General features: G+C 38.1%; 1 protein-coding gene across 4 annotated transcripts in view; it reads left to right on the forward strand.

Moving 5' to 3' along the window:
• ANTXR1 (ANTXR cell adhesion molecule 1) overlaps nt 1–16,341 on the forward strand; it is a 308,995-nt gene that overhangs the window by 161,064 nt on the left and 131,590 nt on the right. The window lies entirely within an intron of this gene.

Here is a 16,341-nt window from a genome sequence, read left to right on the forward strand (position 1 = left end):
TCTTAATTCCACCTTTGTTTTCTCATTGTAATTATTCCTGGTATTCTTCAATTAAAAAAATTTATTTAGCAACAGTTTTCTTCAAGTAATGTCATATGACAATGCAACATGGAACACCACAACATTAAAAGAATCAGTATAGCCAGTGACCCAAAAAGAGATAGATTGTAGGGCAGCTAGATGGTGCAGTGCATAGAGTCCTGGGCCTGAAGTCAGGAAGACTCATCTTCATCTTCCTGAGTTCAAATCTGGCCTCAGACACTTAACTAGCTGTGAGACCCTGGGCAGGTCATTTAACTCTGTTTGCCTCCGTTTCCTCATCTATAAAATGAGCTGGAGAAGGAAATGGCAAACCACTTCAGTAGCTCTACCAAAAAACCCCAAATGGGGTCACAGAGAGTTGGACATGACTAAAAAAAGAAACAGAAAAAGGTAGAAAAACCTCTGTAGTGTGTATATGTGTGTATATGTATATGTAGTAATAACAATAATTTGCATCCAAGAAATAATATAAATCATATCATCTAGGAAATGTATAAACAGAAATGAGGCAAACCAATCATGCATTGAGAATGAGGTCTAAAAGGCAGCTTGAGTACTACACTGGCACCTATGGAATGTTGAAATAACTAAAAGAACTCCATTGTGTTGGACAGATCCTTTATGGATAATTTACTGGAGGACACAGGCAAGGATTGTATGTTATAAGAAGGAATGCTTGGGTTACAATCTGTACATTTAGAAAGATTGCCCACATCCTTTAAATCACAGATGCCTCAAAGTATTGAAGCATCATCAATCTCAGAAGGTGAGTTCAAATGGGCTACCACTGTACTAACAGTATAAATTGAATTCATTTCTTTTCATTTCAATTGAATTCATTTCAATTCATTTAATAACTAACAATTTTCAAGACACTGTCGTGATCATAAATCTAACAAAGATGAAGTGCCTGCCCTCCAGCAGAACAATCTAGTAGGGAAAATAAAACAAATACATAAAGAGTTGTGCTACAAGGTAGGATATTTTTATTAATAGTTAGTAATTGTGCATTACTTTAAATTTTGGAAAGTATATTCCATATATCATTTCATTTGAGCATCATATAACACTGTGATGTAGGTCTTATTATCCTTATTTTACAATGAGGAAACTGAGGTAGAAAGAAGTTAAGTGATTTGTCCTGGTTCACACAGCTAGTAAGCATCTGAAATAGGATTTGAGCTCGTCTTATTCCAATTTCAATAATTCATGAAGTAAGCCATCTCTTGCCTCATTGTGCCAGGTCTTTCTCCTTCCTAAGACTTTCTTGAATACATCCCCTCATTTTCTTCCAACTAAAAGTACCCCTATTGTACTCACTTCTCACCAAGAATGAGATTTCAATAAGTAGAGAGAGAGAGATAAGGTAGAAGAAAAGATATATTTTAGGCAGAGGGAGACATGAATGAAGATGTAGAGGGAAGAAAGTACAAGAAGTGTTCAATGGATTATAACTGGACCATTTTGATTAGTCCACTGGCTACGTAACAGGTTAGTAGAAGATAAAACAGGAAAATTGGTATCCTGTTATAGAAAACTTTGATACCCCAAAGTGACTTTATTCAATAGGCAATGGGGAACTACTCAAGGTTTCTGGGTAGCAAAAGGGTCTGCTTAAAGACAATGATGTATAAGCTGGGAGAAGTAAGAGTAAAGACTAGTTATGAGGCCTTTTAATTAGTTCTGATGAGAAGTTATACCAAGTTTCACTCAGAGGTGATCATGGGAAAGGAAAGGAGGGAATTAGGTACAAGAAGCACTCATTGGAAGGACGTGATCATGATACTATGCCAAGTGTTTCAGGTTTGGGACCTGCACACTCCTATATTCCAAGTCAGCTCTGACTAGCTGGTATTTTCTCTAAGGAGTTCACAGGCTTATCCTGCAAATATATACTCTTTTTTTTATTTTTTCTTCATTTCATTCTTTCTTCATTTCTTATTTCACATCTTTGTGACCTGATTATAGTCTTGGTGGAATTTGTCTTAGGTAGAATGTTTTCACCAAATTTCAGCAAGAACAGATGGAACCAATTACTGTAGGTCAGCTAAAAAATCTACTTTCTTAATGGTGAAAAGAACTCTCTAATTTATTTGTTGTCACACTATGGTTGATTGGCACGGTGTCACTTTAGAAGCTGCCTGGTGAAGTAAAAATAGGGTGTTAAAATAGGATCTCAAAGATTTGAATTCTAGAAGTCTTGTTTCTGTATGTCCATGAGTAAGTTCCTTACCCTTCAGAGCTTGTATTCCTTCATCCATCAAAAGAGTGAGATGAACAATCTCTTCCAGCTTTGACATTCTATGATTCAGTATGTGCCAGAGAAAAACATTACTTCTCATAGATGTTCTTCAAGGAACCCATTTCTTGGTATAACCCTAGAAGGAACCACAATAATGAAAATTTCTTCAAAATATAATCCTGCCTAAGCCTTATTTTTCTCTCAACAAGTTCCAAAAATGGTAAGATAAACATAGCTCACATTTTAAGAGTACTTCAAGGTTTATAAAACATACTCCTCATAACACTCCTGTGAAATTTGGGGTGCAGTATTATCCCTATTTTACATATGAGGAAACTGTGCCTCAGAGATGTTACATGGTAAGCCAGGAACTCATATTGCTTCACTCTAAATCCTGTGCTCTTTCCACCATACCATGATCCTCCAAGCTCTGTCCTAAATTAAACAAGTAACCTGAACTGAAATGTGTGTGAAGCAACTGAGATAGAAAAGTGTGGGGGTGTTCAACCAAGCAGGATGCTGTTTACATGTGGATAATAGCTTTGTTGCCCCTGGATATTCCACTGAATGCTGAGATGGTACATTCTAGAACTGGAATGAGAAAAGCATTTAATGATGAAGAGGAGGAAGTGGGGAAGGGACCAGCAACCACTGGCAGCTGCCTGATTCCATCAGCCTGCCGGAAAAAGGATTTATAGTGGTTTGCAAGGCAGAAGAAATTTGAATACTTAAGGCTACTATCATAACAGTGACAGGGAGATCTCATAACATGGTGAACAGAAAAGCTATGAAAAACCAGTCTCCTTTAGAGGAAACAATCATCCGATAGCTTCATTAGGTACTTTTCAATCTAAATATACTTTGAATGTATGTATTTAGTCCTATAATTATAGAATTAATTCTGTTCCACTGACAAGAATATATTAGAATTCAATAATCTAATAAAAAGCGTAAGCCCTTACTATGTACAACTCACTGTGATAGAAACCAGGGAAGATGCAAATATAAGAGACCATCTCTGTCCTTTGGGAGCTTATAAATGAGTAGAGAGGGGAGTATAAACCACACACAAATTAACTGTTTATTTCAATATTTCATATTATGTCATTTCATCAGTATGGATGTTCCCTCTACTGAAGGGAATCATATTCCCTAGCACATGATTTTTATGAGTTGCTATAACCAATAAAGCAAATTTATCTCCAGAAGGCTGGCCAGTTTTGGGGAGGAAAAAACCTCTCCACATTTAGCTACACTGGTCCTGGATGATAGTGTGTTACTGAGTCCATACCAAAAATTTTTCTAGCTTTTGAAAGCCTGACAGAGCTCATGATCCCCAGAACTGAAGGCCACCTCCATGCAACGATGAGGTATTTGAGGAGAAATTTAGTGGAGGAACAAAAATAGCTTTGGAACACAAATGTGATACATAATCATTCATATTGAATTTATAAGCGAAGTGGGAAAAAGTGCTCAATTGTGACTGGGAAATACAATGGGATGGGAAGGGTTTTGGGCATCAATTTGGGGAGATATCATTTGAAAGTTCATGACTTGCAGCTAGGTAATTAGAGGCTTTTTGTATGGAGGGACAGGTTCTCTGTATATTTTACCACTTGGTTTTCTGAACTTATTAAATTGAAATTTCATTATAACTTATTATAAGGTATAAGTTTTTACAGTATTTCAATCAATTAACCAGTCAAAAATTGTTAGTTAACCAATTAACCAGTCAACAATCTATTAACTACCTGCTATGTGTTATAGACACAAGAGATACAAAAACAAAAGGGGAATAGTCCCTAACTTCAAGAATTTACATTCTATCATGGACACAGCATGTACTGGATATATAAATATACATACAGATTAATTTTGAGCTAATGGAGTCAGCAAATGCACAGGAACAGAGAAAAGAGAGAGAGGGTTGCCTATAAGCAACTGAAAGAAGGACAGTTTGACTATCTCATAGAGTTTGGAAAAGGAATTAGTGTACTATAATAAGGCTGGAATGAGCTCTGGTAAATGGCCTGAAACCTGTGGAAGTTCTCAACAAGGACTTGCCTGGGAGTCTGAATTCACTCACATCCCACAGGGACTAAAATGTGTAGGTGTTTTAACTAGAAATACACCAAGGCTGCCAGAAGCCAAAGCAAACTTTGATAAATGCAGCCTGAAAACTGGAGAACGTAGGCTATGGCCTGTGTGAATAGCTGCACTATAGCCCCCGTAGATCATCACCCAGAAAACCAGTGTGAGAGAGGGCAAAGCTCAGAATCACAGCAGGAGATGAGGCAAGCTCAATGACAGGGCTCATGGACTGGCTCATGGGTGCCTTGATGGAAGTCTGAGGCCGGGGGGATCTCTAGTAACTGACTGGACATCATAGCAGTGGATGAGACCAATTCCAAGTTGAGAACTGTGAAAAGAGAAAAAGACAGAGAAGGACATCATCTATATTAAGCCACCAAGGGATAAAATTAGAAACCAAGGATTGTGTCAGAAGGCAGGGTATGATACCTGCTACTACATCTAGAACTACATCAGCGTAAGCACCCAGATTAAAGAGAGGAGAGGGCAGGACAAGATCCTCCCACCCTATTCAGTAATACAGGCTGTGCTAGAGCTTGGCCTTAAACACAAAGTCCTAATCTGAGAACTGAGACTTGAGACAATAAGCCAGCATCTAATACAATCAAAAAAGATGCCATGGAAGAGAACTTCAAGAGGTTAACCAATAAGAACTCAATCAGTCAGACAGTCAATTAACATTAAATATTTAAAAATTGACATTAAATTGCTATGTTCTAGAAAAGGGCATCTAGGTGGTTCAGTGGATAGAAATGTCAGGAAGACTTATCTTCCTGACCTCAAATCTGGCCGCAGACACTTACTAGTTGTGTGACCCTGGGCAAGTCACTTATCCCTGTTTGCATCAGTTTCCTTATCTGTGAAATGAGCTGGAGAAGGAAATGGCAAACCACTATTGTATCTTTGCCAATAAAACCCCAAATGGGGTCACATACGGTCAGACAGGACTGAACAATAAATGTTCCAGGAACTATACTAAACACTAGAGATACAAAAAGAGGCAAAAGATAACCCCTGACCTCAAGTAGATCACAATCTGATGGAGATGAAAGCTAGAAAACTAGCATAAATTTCAACACCCACTTCAATGAGCCAATCCTCTCCAACTGATTCCCTATCCCAACTCAGTATATATAGCATTTGTTTCAAACCTTTTTTCCTCAAGCCACATGACTCCCTTTCCCACTTTACTCTGCCCAAAATTGAAGGCATTTGCAAGGATCTCTATCTTTTCCCTTCCTCCTCTTCTCACATCTCTCTGACATCATCCATCACAATCATCTCCATAATTTCAATCTTTGATGATAAAATGTCTCTTTTGCCTATGTAGGCCACCTTCTTGATATCCCATTCCCTTTCATCTTCTCCAAAATATTACTCCCTCTTTCACCTCCACTCACTCATTAATCTTCATTTCCCATTCTACTAGGTCCTTCCCTCCTAGCAACAAATGTGCCCATGTCCCCATCCTTAAAAATCCTTCACTAATTCTTTTTATGCCCTCTGATCCTATATCTCTTCTCCCCTTCTTAACTAAAGTCCTTGAAAAAAACATCTAAACTAGGTATCTCTAGCTCTTTTCCTCTCACTCTCTTCTAAACCCTCTGCTCTCATCATCCAACTGGAACTGCTCTCTCCAGAGTTACTAGTTTATCTTTTATTTACCTTTTCTAAATTCTCACTCTTCTTGACCTCTCTGCAGCTTTTTGACAATGTTGACATTCTATTGCTCTGTAAGTCTCTTTCCTCTCTGGGTTTTTGTGTCTCTGACCTCTTAGTTCTCTGACTATCTGTCTGACTACTACTTCATCTCTGTTTGGGGATTGGGGGAAGTACATTTTCATTTATTTAACACTTATTAACTGTAGGTGTACCTCAAAGCTTTATTTATGCTAAGATCTTTTCTATTCTTCCTCTATGCTATCTCACTTGGTGATCATATTAGATCCCACATGCTCAATTATCATCTATATAGAATATTCTTAGTTGGAAAAGAGAAAAAGACTGTGAGCCAAGGTCTGAACTCACTGAGAAAAGAAGGAGAATATCCTGGAGGTTGACAGCCACCAGAATCTTCATTAGGTGATAAGTATGGACTGAATGAATCTCAAAGAAGGAGATGTTACTGAATGATATTGGTAGAGAGAAAACCAGGGGACAAGGGATATTCCAACTCCCCAACTATAACGAGTGAGTCGGGGGGTATAAGTAAAAGTACTGGAAAGGGTGGTCAGGCAAGCTCTACCAACAGGAGAGAGCCAAATCTCAGTAAGAGTGAATGAGAAAAGTTGTTGTTTTTCCAGCTCAATACATCTGGGATTTTTTTCTCCATTTTTCATATTTTATTCTTCCCAAACATATGTAAAAAAATTTTTTAATGTTTGTTGGGTTTTTCAAGTTTTGAGTTCAAATTCTATCCTTCCCTCCCTTTCCTCCTCCCTCCCTGAAATGACCAATCTGATAAAAGTTATACATGTGTAATCATGTAAGACATTTCCATGTTAGTCATTTTGTGGAAGAAATCTCAAAACAAAAAAAGAGAGAAAGACAGTGAAAAATAGTATGCTTTTGTCTGTATTCTCATGCCATCAGTTCTTTCTCTGGAGGTAGATAGCATTTTCCATCATGAATCCTTTGGAATTGTCTGACATCATTGTATTGCCAGCAATAGCTAAGTCATTCCCAAGTGTACATCATACAATATTACTGTTGCTGTGTACAATGTTTTCCTGGTTCTGCTCACTTCACTCTGTATCAATTCATGTAAGTCTCTCCAGATTTTTCTGAAATCATCCTGCTCATCATTTCTTACACAGCACAACAATATTTCATTACAATTATATACTACAACTTGTTCAAGATATTCCGCAGTTGATGAGTGTCCCCTCAATTTTCAAATCTTAGTAAAAAGTTTTAGATGAAAATTAGTTCATTATCATTAAACAGGCTTTCCAGAAAGCATAGTGAAAGGGGTGGCTGATTTTTGCATAGGACTTTGGGGGATGGGAGTAAGGAACCAATGAGTTTTAAACAATAGCAGTCAGACTTCAGAAGCACTAGGATGGGAAAGGAGTGATGGGAAGGGAATATATTGGTCATTGAGGAATCAGTTCAGGTAGATTATTATTGTTCATAAAGTTTCGGTCTAAAGGTGGTGTTATGGGAGGCCAGAGAGAGTCAGTCACTAATAATAAACTGTCAGCTTATTATTATTTATTATTAAGTGTCTGCTATGCATCAGGCATTGTGCTAAGGGCTGGGAATATAAATATGAAAAAGAAGGATAGTCCTTGTCTTCCAAGGGCTTATAATCTAATGGAGGAAGAAAACATATAAAAGGAAGTTGGAAAATGGAAGGAAGAAGAGAGAAGGTACCAGAGAAGGGACATGATGGAGAAGTCCCAAGGAATGCAGGCAGTGGGAAATAAAAAGATGACTGACCTACTCTCTATAAATATACTCTATAAATACTCTGGAGCATAATGGAATAGTGCACACAAAACACACACAATCACTAAATTTTTTCCATTTTTCTACAATATCTCTCCTATTTGTCCCTTTCTCTCAACTCTTACAGCCACAAGCATAGTTCAGGTCCTTAGCACCCCTCTTCTGGACTGCTGCAATAGCTTTCTAACTGGTCTCTCCACTTCAAGTCTCTCCATCCTTCAATTAGCTGCCAATATGATTTTCCTAAAGTATAGTTCAGACCATGACATCCCTTCTTCAACAAACTCTACGGGCTCCATTTTCTATCTAATATACAATCATTTGTTTCTCATTTAAAGCTCTTCACAATGAGGTCCATCTCTGTCATTCCAAATTTTTTACATTCTACTCCCCTCCACTCATTCTGTGATCCAAACACACTGTCACCCTTACTGTTTCTCACATATGACTTTGTCTCCCCTCTCCATGTTTTTGCTCCGGCCATTCACCATGCTTAGAATACATGTACTCCACCTCCAGTTTATCAAATCCCTCCTTTCCTTCAAGACACAGCTCAGTCACCAGCTTCAAGATGAAGCCTTTTCTGACCCTGCACCCAGCTGCTAGTACCTTCCTTCCCAAAGTTCTTTATATTTAACTACTTTGCATTTATTAGTAATTTTCTCTTTCTATTTCATCTGTATGTACTTATATGTATCTTTGTCTCCCCCATTAGAATTTAAGTTCTTTGTGAGTAGGGATTGTTTCATTCTTTTTATTTGTATTCATGGTGCCTGACACAGAAAAGGCGCTTAATGTTTGGTGAAATGATTGATGGGCATTTAAGTGGTACAGCCCAACAGAATGCTGGTCTTGAAGTATGGAGGACCTGAGTTCAAATCCAGCCTCAAATACTCAGCTGTGTGACCCTGGACAAGTCACTTAATCCTGTTTGCCTCAGTTTCCTCAACTGAAATGAGCTGGAATAAGAAATAGCAAACCTCTCAGTATCTTTGCCAAGAGAACCCCATGAAGAGTCATGCATAGTCAGACTATGACTGTACAGAGAGAGAAACTGGTTGATTGCTTATCTCATGTGTGGGTAGCTCATCAGGGAGCCAAGAGGACAAAATTGGCATGGCTGATCTTAGAAATCAGAAAGGATCAGAAAAACACCACATGGTCACAATATAGAATAACATAGGATTGGGATTCAGAAGACCTGGTCAATTCATAGTCTGGGTCTCTAAGACTAACTAGCTGTAGTGAGTCCTTTTACTTGTATGAACCCCTATAATATTGGTAGGTTGGACTAGATCATCTCTGTGACATTCCACGATTAGAGGAATAAATGAATACTGTAAGAAAAGAGAGGGAATTTGGATCTCTAGGCTTAAATACCCAAAACCTCTTAGCAATTAAATGCACTGGATATCTTTCAAAACAAAATAAAAGTCACGATGTCCCTCCTCCACATTCATTCCTGTGAGCAGAAAGCAGAGACCAGCTGTTCAGGCTTCATCCAACTTCAAAAAAAAAAAAGAGGAATGCAGTCCTTCTCCATCACATGGCATAAGCCTCCAGAAGAAAGCTCTCACACAGCTGGAGGAAGAGCAGCCAATAGTCTATACTGCACTGGAGTTAGAATCAGGACACCAGAATTTGTGGCTTGCCTCTGCCACTCAGTAACTATGAAAGCGAAGGAGATAAACTGTGCCTATAGTCTCATTCATATATGGTCCTCTCACATGAAGACACTCCCTGTACCAGTGCAGGAGGGTGTATGGCACCTGCAGGGGAGACAGAATGCCACCCAGTTTAATAAAAAGCACAGGGAGAAGAGTAGATAAGAGAAACCTGGAAAGACATTGAGCACAAGGTACCAAATTTTGGAGTCTTGACCGAATGTCTAACTAAGGAATTTGAGTTTTATTCAGGAAGCAGTAGAGATGCACTAAAGGTTTTTTTGTTGTTTTCAAGCAAAGGAATGACATGAATTTCTATATGTAAGAAAAGAATGCTGACAGTAATCCTCTGCCCTGGAAACTCTGTAATAGGGCAACTGTTCATTAGAGAATCACCAGATTTCAAGCAATCTTTGGAAATCTTCACCTGTCCAATATTTTTATCACACTGTTTGGCAGGGTTTGATGAATATCTACTTTACTCAGACAAACCAAGCAATAACATCTAAAAAGCAAAGATTACTTCCAAAGAAGCAGCAGCATCTCCATGGTTAAAAAATAAAAAATAAACCGAGTCTTTGTCTAGAACTTGATACAACTGAAATATAGTCACTAGAAACATCAAATCTGTTAAACCTATTATTGGAGTAAAAAAATTATGATGTCTTGGTATAGTATCAAGGGCATTTGACTCAGATTAAGAAGACTTGGGTTGCAGTTTCATGTTCAATCACCTTTTTATTGTACTATGTTATGGAAATACTTGTTTTATTTCATAAATTAAAATTGTAATTGAATTTTTTAAAAAGACAAGTTCAAATCTTAGATCTGCCTCTTCCTAAAAAATGCATTAACTTTCCACTCTGAGCTTCAGTCTTCCCATAAAACAGGGTTAATAATGCTTTCACTGCCTAACTTGTAGCATTGTTGTGAAGAAGGTGCTTCATAAATCTTAAAGTACTAGAGAAACTAATAATAATACTGAAGTGGTTTTACTTTACTTTCCAAATAGAAACTTCCCTCTGAATGCTCATTTCAGATTGTTCATACTAGGGTTTCATGGAAACATTCTGGATCTCTAGCATCAAGAGACCTACTAGTTTCATATCTAGTCCTGCCTCTGTCGTTTACTAAACTGTGCGACTTGGACAAGTCTCTTCTCATCTCTGAGCCTCAGGGAGTAAATGAGATTCACATGGAGAGAAGAATCTAAGAACTGAACCTTGGACAGATCTGGTCTTCTTTCAAGATGAAGGCCAAACAGCAACAAAATGCCTCACTAATCTTTCCACAAGGAAAAATGAGGTTCAAATAATTACTCAGAACATTATGGAGGGTGAAAAACTCTAGAAAAGCAGGAGGATTTATGGAGAGGGGACTGGAGGAAACATATTGAAGTTGGTTACCTGGAAAACCATATGGCCCATTCTGCTACCTGGGAAAAAGATATAAAGTACCATGGGAACTGGCTAGTTAGCTCTTTAATTAAGGAAATATAGACCCAAAGAGAGAAGATCATTTGAACAAAATAACATGTTTACTTAGGGGGAAAAGTACCAGTCTCAGAATCAGAAGACCCAGATTTATGCCTAGGTTTTTACATTTTCTAGTTATATGTCTCAAGGCAAATAATTTTATTTTACAGAGCCTCAGTTTTCACATCTGTAAAAATAGAGAAAACAGCTCTACTACCTACCTTACACTGTTGCGAGGAAAGCATTTTATAAACCTTAAAGTGTCATATAAATGTATATATATATAACGTAAATATAAATTACATTAATGATACATGTGGAAGAAGTTGTTAATAATTAGGACTGTCAAACTGGAACAGACTGCATTGCAAACTAGTATATTTCAAGAATGCTGGAGGGGAACATCAGGTGGGAGACTGGACAAGAGGATTTCTCAGATCCCTCTGATACACAGTATGATATGTGATTCTTTTAAAACTTCAACTAGATCTTCTACCTAAATTAATATACTTATTTAGTGCCATACCAATTAAACTATCAGACAATTGCTTTCTAGAGCTGGATAAAATAATATCAAAATTCATTTGGAAAAACAAAAGGTCCAGAATATCAAAGAGACTAATGAAAAGAAATGCTTGGGAAGGTGGCTTAGCGCTACCAGACCTCAAACTGTACTATAAAGCAGCAATTATCAAAACCACTTGGTATTGGCTAAGAAACAGAGAGGTAGACAAGTGGAATAGACTTGGCACTCAAGATGCAGTAGGCAAGGAATATAGCAACCTTCTGTTTGATAAACCCAAGGACCCCAGCTTCTGGGATAAGAACTCATTGTTTGACAAAAATTGCTGGGAAAACTGGATAACAGTGTGGCGGAAATTAGGCATAGACCCATACCTGACACCGTACACAAGAATAAAGTCCAAATGGGTACATGATTTAGGTATAAAGATTGATACCATGAATAAACTGGAGAAGCAAGGAATAGTGTATTTATCAGATCTATGGAGAAGGGAAGAATTCTTTACTAAAGGAGAGATAGAAAGCATTATGAAACGCAAAATGGATAACTTGGATTACATTAAACTGAGAAGTTTTTGCACAACCAAATCCAATGCAACCAAAATCCAGAGGGATGTAGTAAATTGGGAAAAAAATTTTACAGCTAAGCTCGGGGATAAAGGCCTCATTTCTAGAATATATAGAGAACTGACTCAAATGTATAATTATACAAGTCATTCCCCAATTGATAAATGGTCAAAGGATATGAACAGGCAATTTTCAGAGGAAGAAATTAAAGATATCTATAATCATATGAAAAAATGCTCTAAATCACTATTGATTAGAGAGATGCAAATCAAAACAACTCTGAGGTACCACATCACACCTATAAGATTGGCAAACATGACAGAACAAGAAAATGATAAATGCTGGAGAGGATGTGGGAGAGTTGGAACACTAATTCATTGTTGGTGGAGCTGCGAGTGCATCCAACCATTCTGGAGAGCAATTTGGAACTATGCCCAAAGGGCTACAAAAATGTGCATACCCTTTGACCCAGCAATATCGCTACTAGGACTATATCCCCAAGAGATCATAAAAATGGGAAAGGGTCCCACATGTACAAAAATATTTATAGCAGCACTCTATGTAGTTGCCAAAAACTGGAAGTCAAGGGGATGTCCATCAATTGGGGAATGGCTGAATAAATTATGGTATATGAATGTAACGAAGTACTATTGTGCCATAAGAAATGATGAACAAGAAGACTTCAGAGAGGCCTGGAAGGACTTATATGACCTGATGCTGAGTGAAAGGAGCAGAACCAGGAGAACTTTGTGCACAGCAACGACCACAGTGTGTGAGAGTTTTTTCTGGTAGACTTGGAATTTTGTAATAACGCAAAAACTTCTTATAAAAAAAAAAAAATCACAAAGGTGGTTCTCAAGGCAAAATGCCTTCCACACTCAGAGAAAGAAATATGGAAGTCACTCACAAAATGTAGCAGATCATGTTTATGTATGTGTATGTGTTTGTGTATCATGTTCTGATTTGTTATACGATTTCTTTCATTTATTTTAGTCTGACTACATAGCATGACTATAGTGAAAATATACTCAATAGGAAAGTATATGTAGAATCTATACAGAATTGTATGCAGTCGTGGGGAGGGAGGGGGGTAGTGGGGGGTAGGTGGGGGGGGATAAAATCTCAATTGTATGGCAGTGATTGTTAAACATTAAAAAAAAAAAAACTTCAACTAGATCCTAGATCTTCTCATTTTCAGGGTAGGGATCTTTCCATTGCATTATTAGGAGTCTTCTTTCCTGTTGTAAAGATTACCTAAAACCAAAAGCTAATTTATGTCATGTTGGACATTTTGAACATGTTGGTATATCTGTCAGTAAATCTCACTGGGTATTTATTTAATTCCTTCTGTGTGATTAACATTGAGTTAATTGTTTCAAGGATCTACAATTTCATTGTTTGGGTTCTCATCCCAATAATATAGATTACAAGCCTCCTACATATTTGTAGAAAGTCTTTGGTAAAGTAAAAGAAAGTAGAGCTATAGATATAGCTATATATCTGTGACATGCTGGCCCAGTGAAATGCAAGGTCCCTGGAATCCACAGTCCCCAGAATCCGGGGGACTTGAAGGTCCCCTTCAAGGGATGAAATTGTGTTTGTAGTGCCAGGCAACCTTTACCAGAGTAAAGCATAAGTATACTGGCAGTATCAAAAGAACACAGAGTTTGGGAGTCAGCAGACCTGGGTTATAGTATAGAATTTAGGGTTATTTCCATGCAACACTTAAATTGCAGAGGAAGTGTCTTTCATTATCTTTGGACTATGCATTTTTTGAAATCCAGATTTTTGCAAACAGCCTCATGACAGTTTTTAATTTCACTCCCAGTAGTTCACCCTGTTATCAAGTGGCTGCCTCTGTTTTCTTCCCTTGGAGGCTTATTTACTCCTTGCGGATATCTTAAAGAAAATTCCTGAAAAAAAAATTCCTTAGTACAAAGAGTGGTTAACCAATCCCATGATCATTATTCCAAGAGAAATGCTACTTGGAAGCATCCTCCCAACACTTATTCCCCTCTTTCTCCTTCTTCTTCTTTCTCTCCCCTTGTACTTCTCTCATCATTTCACTGGGCTCTTTGGCTTGGGCTCCTGCCAGAAGTATGACCCTGGGGAAAACCACCCACCCACTGCGCTTGATCTACTCCTACAGCCACCTGTACATCTGAGACTTTTGCTCTTTCTGCGAACCTTGATGAGATGGGCCAATCTTTGGTTTGGGGGACTTTGAACTTCCTGGCTATTAACCAACCCCATGGGTTGCAATAAGCAAAAGCTGTTTCTTTGCCAATTTTGAAAAGCCCCAAAATAACTCCAGAGAAGACTATATTGTCATCTTCTCTGGGTAAAGCCAGAAGGCCATCTTGGAACTCAATAAATAAGCAGTAGCTGACATTATAGTTTACAAAACTGTATTCCAAAATGGTCTTGTGAGACAGGTTAAATACTATTATCCTCATTTGGCAGATGAGTAAAGTGAGGCTCACAGAGATGTGTAATTTGACTAAAAATACCTATAGAATCACATTATCTTCCAGGAGGAAGGAGTCTCAGAGACCATGTGGTTCAACTGATACCTAAATAATAATCTCCTCTACAAGGTCATTCAGGGGTCATTCAGTCTTTACTTAAAAATTTTCACCTCCCAAGGAAACACACTCCTTATTTGAGTATGTTTATTAGTTAGAAAGTTACTCTTTCCATTATACCTAAATTTTCCTCTTAGGAATTTCCATCTCTGGTTGCTAGATCCTGGAGTTATCAACAGAACTTGTCCGTCTTCTGTTTCACCACTCTATCAAAGCTAGAAAATAACCTAAGGGAAGGAAACAAGGATAGGGAAGGTTCTCTAGTTCTTGCTGTGTGAGGATTGGTTGAAGGAACTAGAAGAATTTAATCAATAGAAAACAAGATAGGGTTGGGGCAGGGGGTTCGGGAGAAGAGGAGGCAAGATAGCTATCCATCTTCAAGTATTTGAAGGGCTGTCTCATGTAAGAAAAATTAGTCTTATTCTGGGTGGCCTCAGAGGAGAGAACTAGGAACAATGGGGAGAAGTTGAAAAGAGACAAAGTTGACCTTGCTATAGGGGGAAAATTATAACAAATTAGAGCTATGCAAAAGTGAAGTAGGTTTCTTCAAGAGTTGGTATTTTGTTCCTCTTCAGAGGTCTTAAAGCAATTTCTGGATGACCCTTTAAGTTACAATGGAGATTCCTTTTCTGATGTGGGTTGGATTAGAGGGCCAGGGAGGTGCCTTCCAACTCTGAAATTTTGGTGAAATACCTGAAAATAGTTATAATGAAAATAGTTATAATTACATCTTCATATCTGGGCAACAATATAGTATGATGGAAAAGGAAAGGTATAGCCTGTTAGTTAGGAAACCAGAGTTAAAGCCTTGTCTAGCTATACAAAATTCCTTGAAGAAGTTGGTTTTAAGCTTTAATAGCTTAAAAATGCACTAAGACTTTGGGGACATGCTATATCTATATGCACATACATAAATACATCACATAAACAATTATACCTGAAATACAGATCATGGAATTGTAGATCCATACCTGTCCTAGGCCCAGTGGGGTCTACCTTATATGTGGTTGCCTTGGAAGCAATAAGTATTTCTTGATCTTTAAGAAAGAAAGGAAAGGCAGGGCAGAAAAAAGTGGGCTCCCTCAGTCCTCTGGAAGAAGAAAGAAAACAAAGCCAAAAAGATTCCTTTTTTCTTGGTCACCAGCAGCTTGGACAAGATGACTCTGTGGTTCTATAATAATTTCCATTTGGCATTTGAGCAGTCCAGGAGAATGGTAGGACTCTGGCTGTAAATTAAAGTTTTTGCCTTCTGAAATACTTACACAGGCCTTCTGGCACAGTGAAGGGAGAGCACAAAGACAGAAGTAGCCCATTGCTCTTAGGCATAGCTGGAAGGAACAAAAAATAAGGTGAAGAGAAATATCCCTAAAGCCCTGCCTACCGCTTCCACTCTACTCGTATCACATATTTGTAGGGACGTTCCAGGTAGGATCCAGGACCATTCAGTTTCACCGTTTTTTTCTTCAAGACTGAATCTCCCTAGCTTACCTGGGTTGGAAGCACAGAGCCCAGTCCACTCTGATGAGCTCAGAAACTTTGACATGCTCTGTTTTACAATCTGGGCCAGTCCTACTCCCTTCTAAGGGAACGTGGTATCTGCACATTCTTGAGGATTCTCCATATTAATTCTGAACTTAGTATGGACATCTGAAAAGATTAGCCCACTTTATTTCAGAACTCCCAAGTTCAGGAGATCCTCCAGT

The sequence above is a fragment of the Notamacropus eugenii genome, chromosome 1, assembly GCF_028372415.1.
Source record: "Notamacropus eugenii isolate mMacEug1 chromosome 1, mMacEug1.pri_v2, whole genome shotgun sequence".
Lineage (NCBI taxonomy): Eukaryota > Metazoa > Chordata > Mammalia > Diprotodontia > Macropodidae > Notamacropus > Notamacropus eugenii.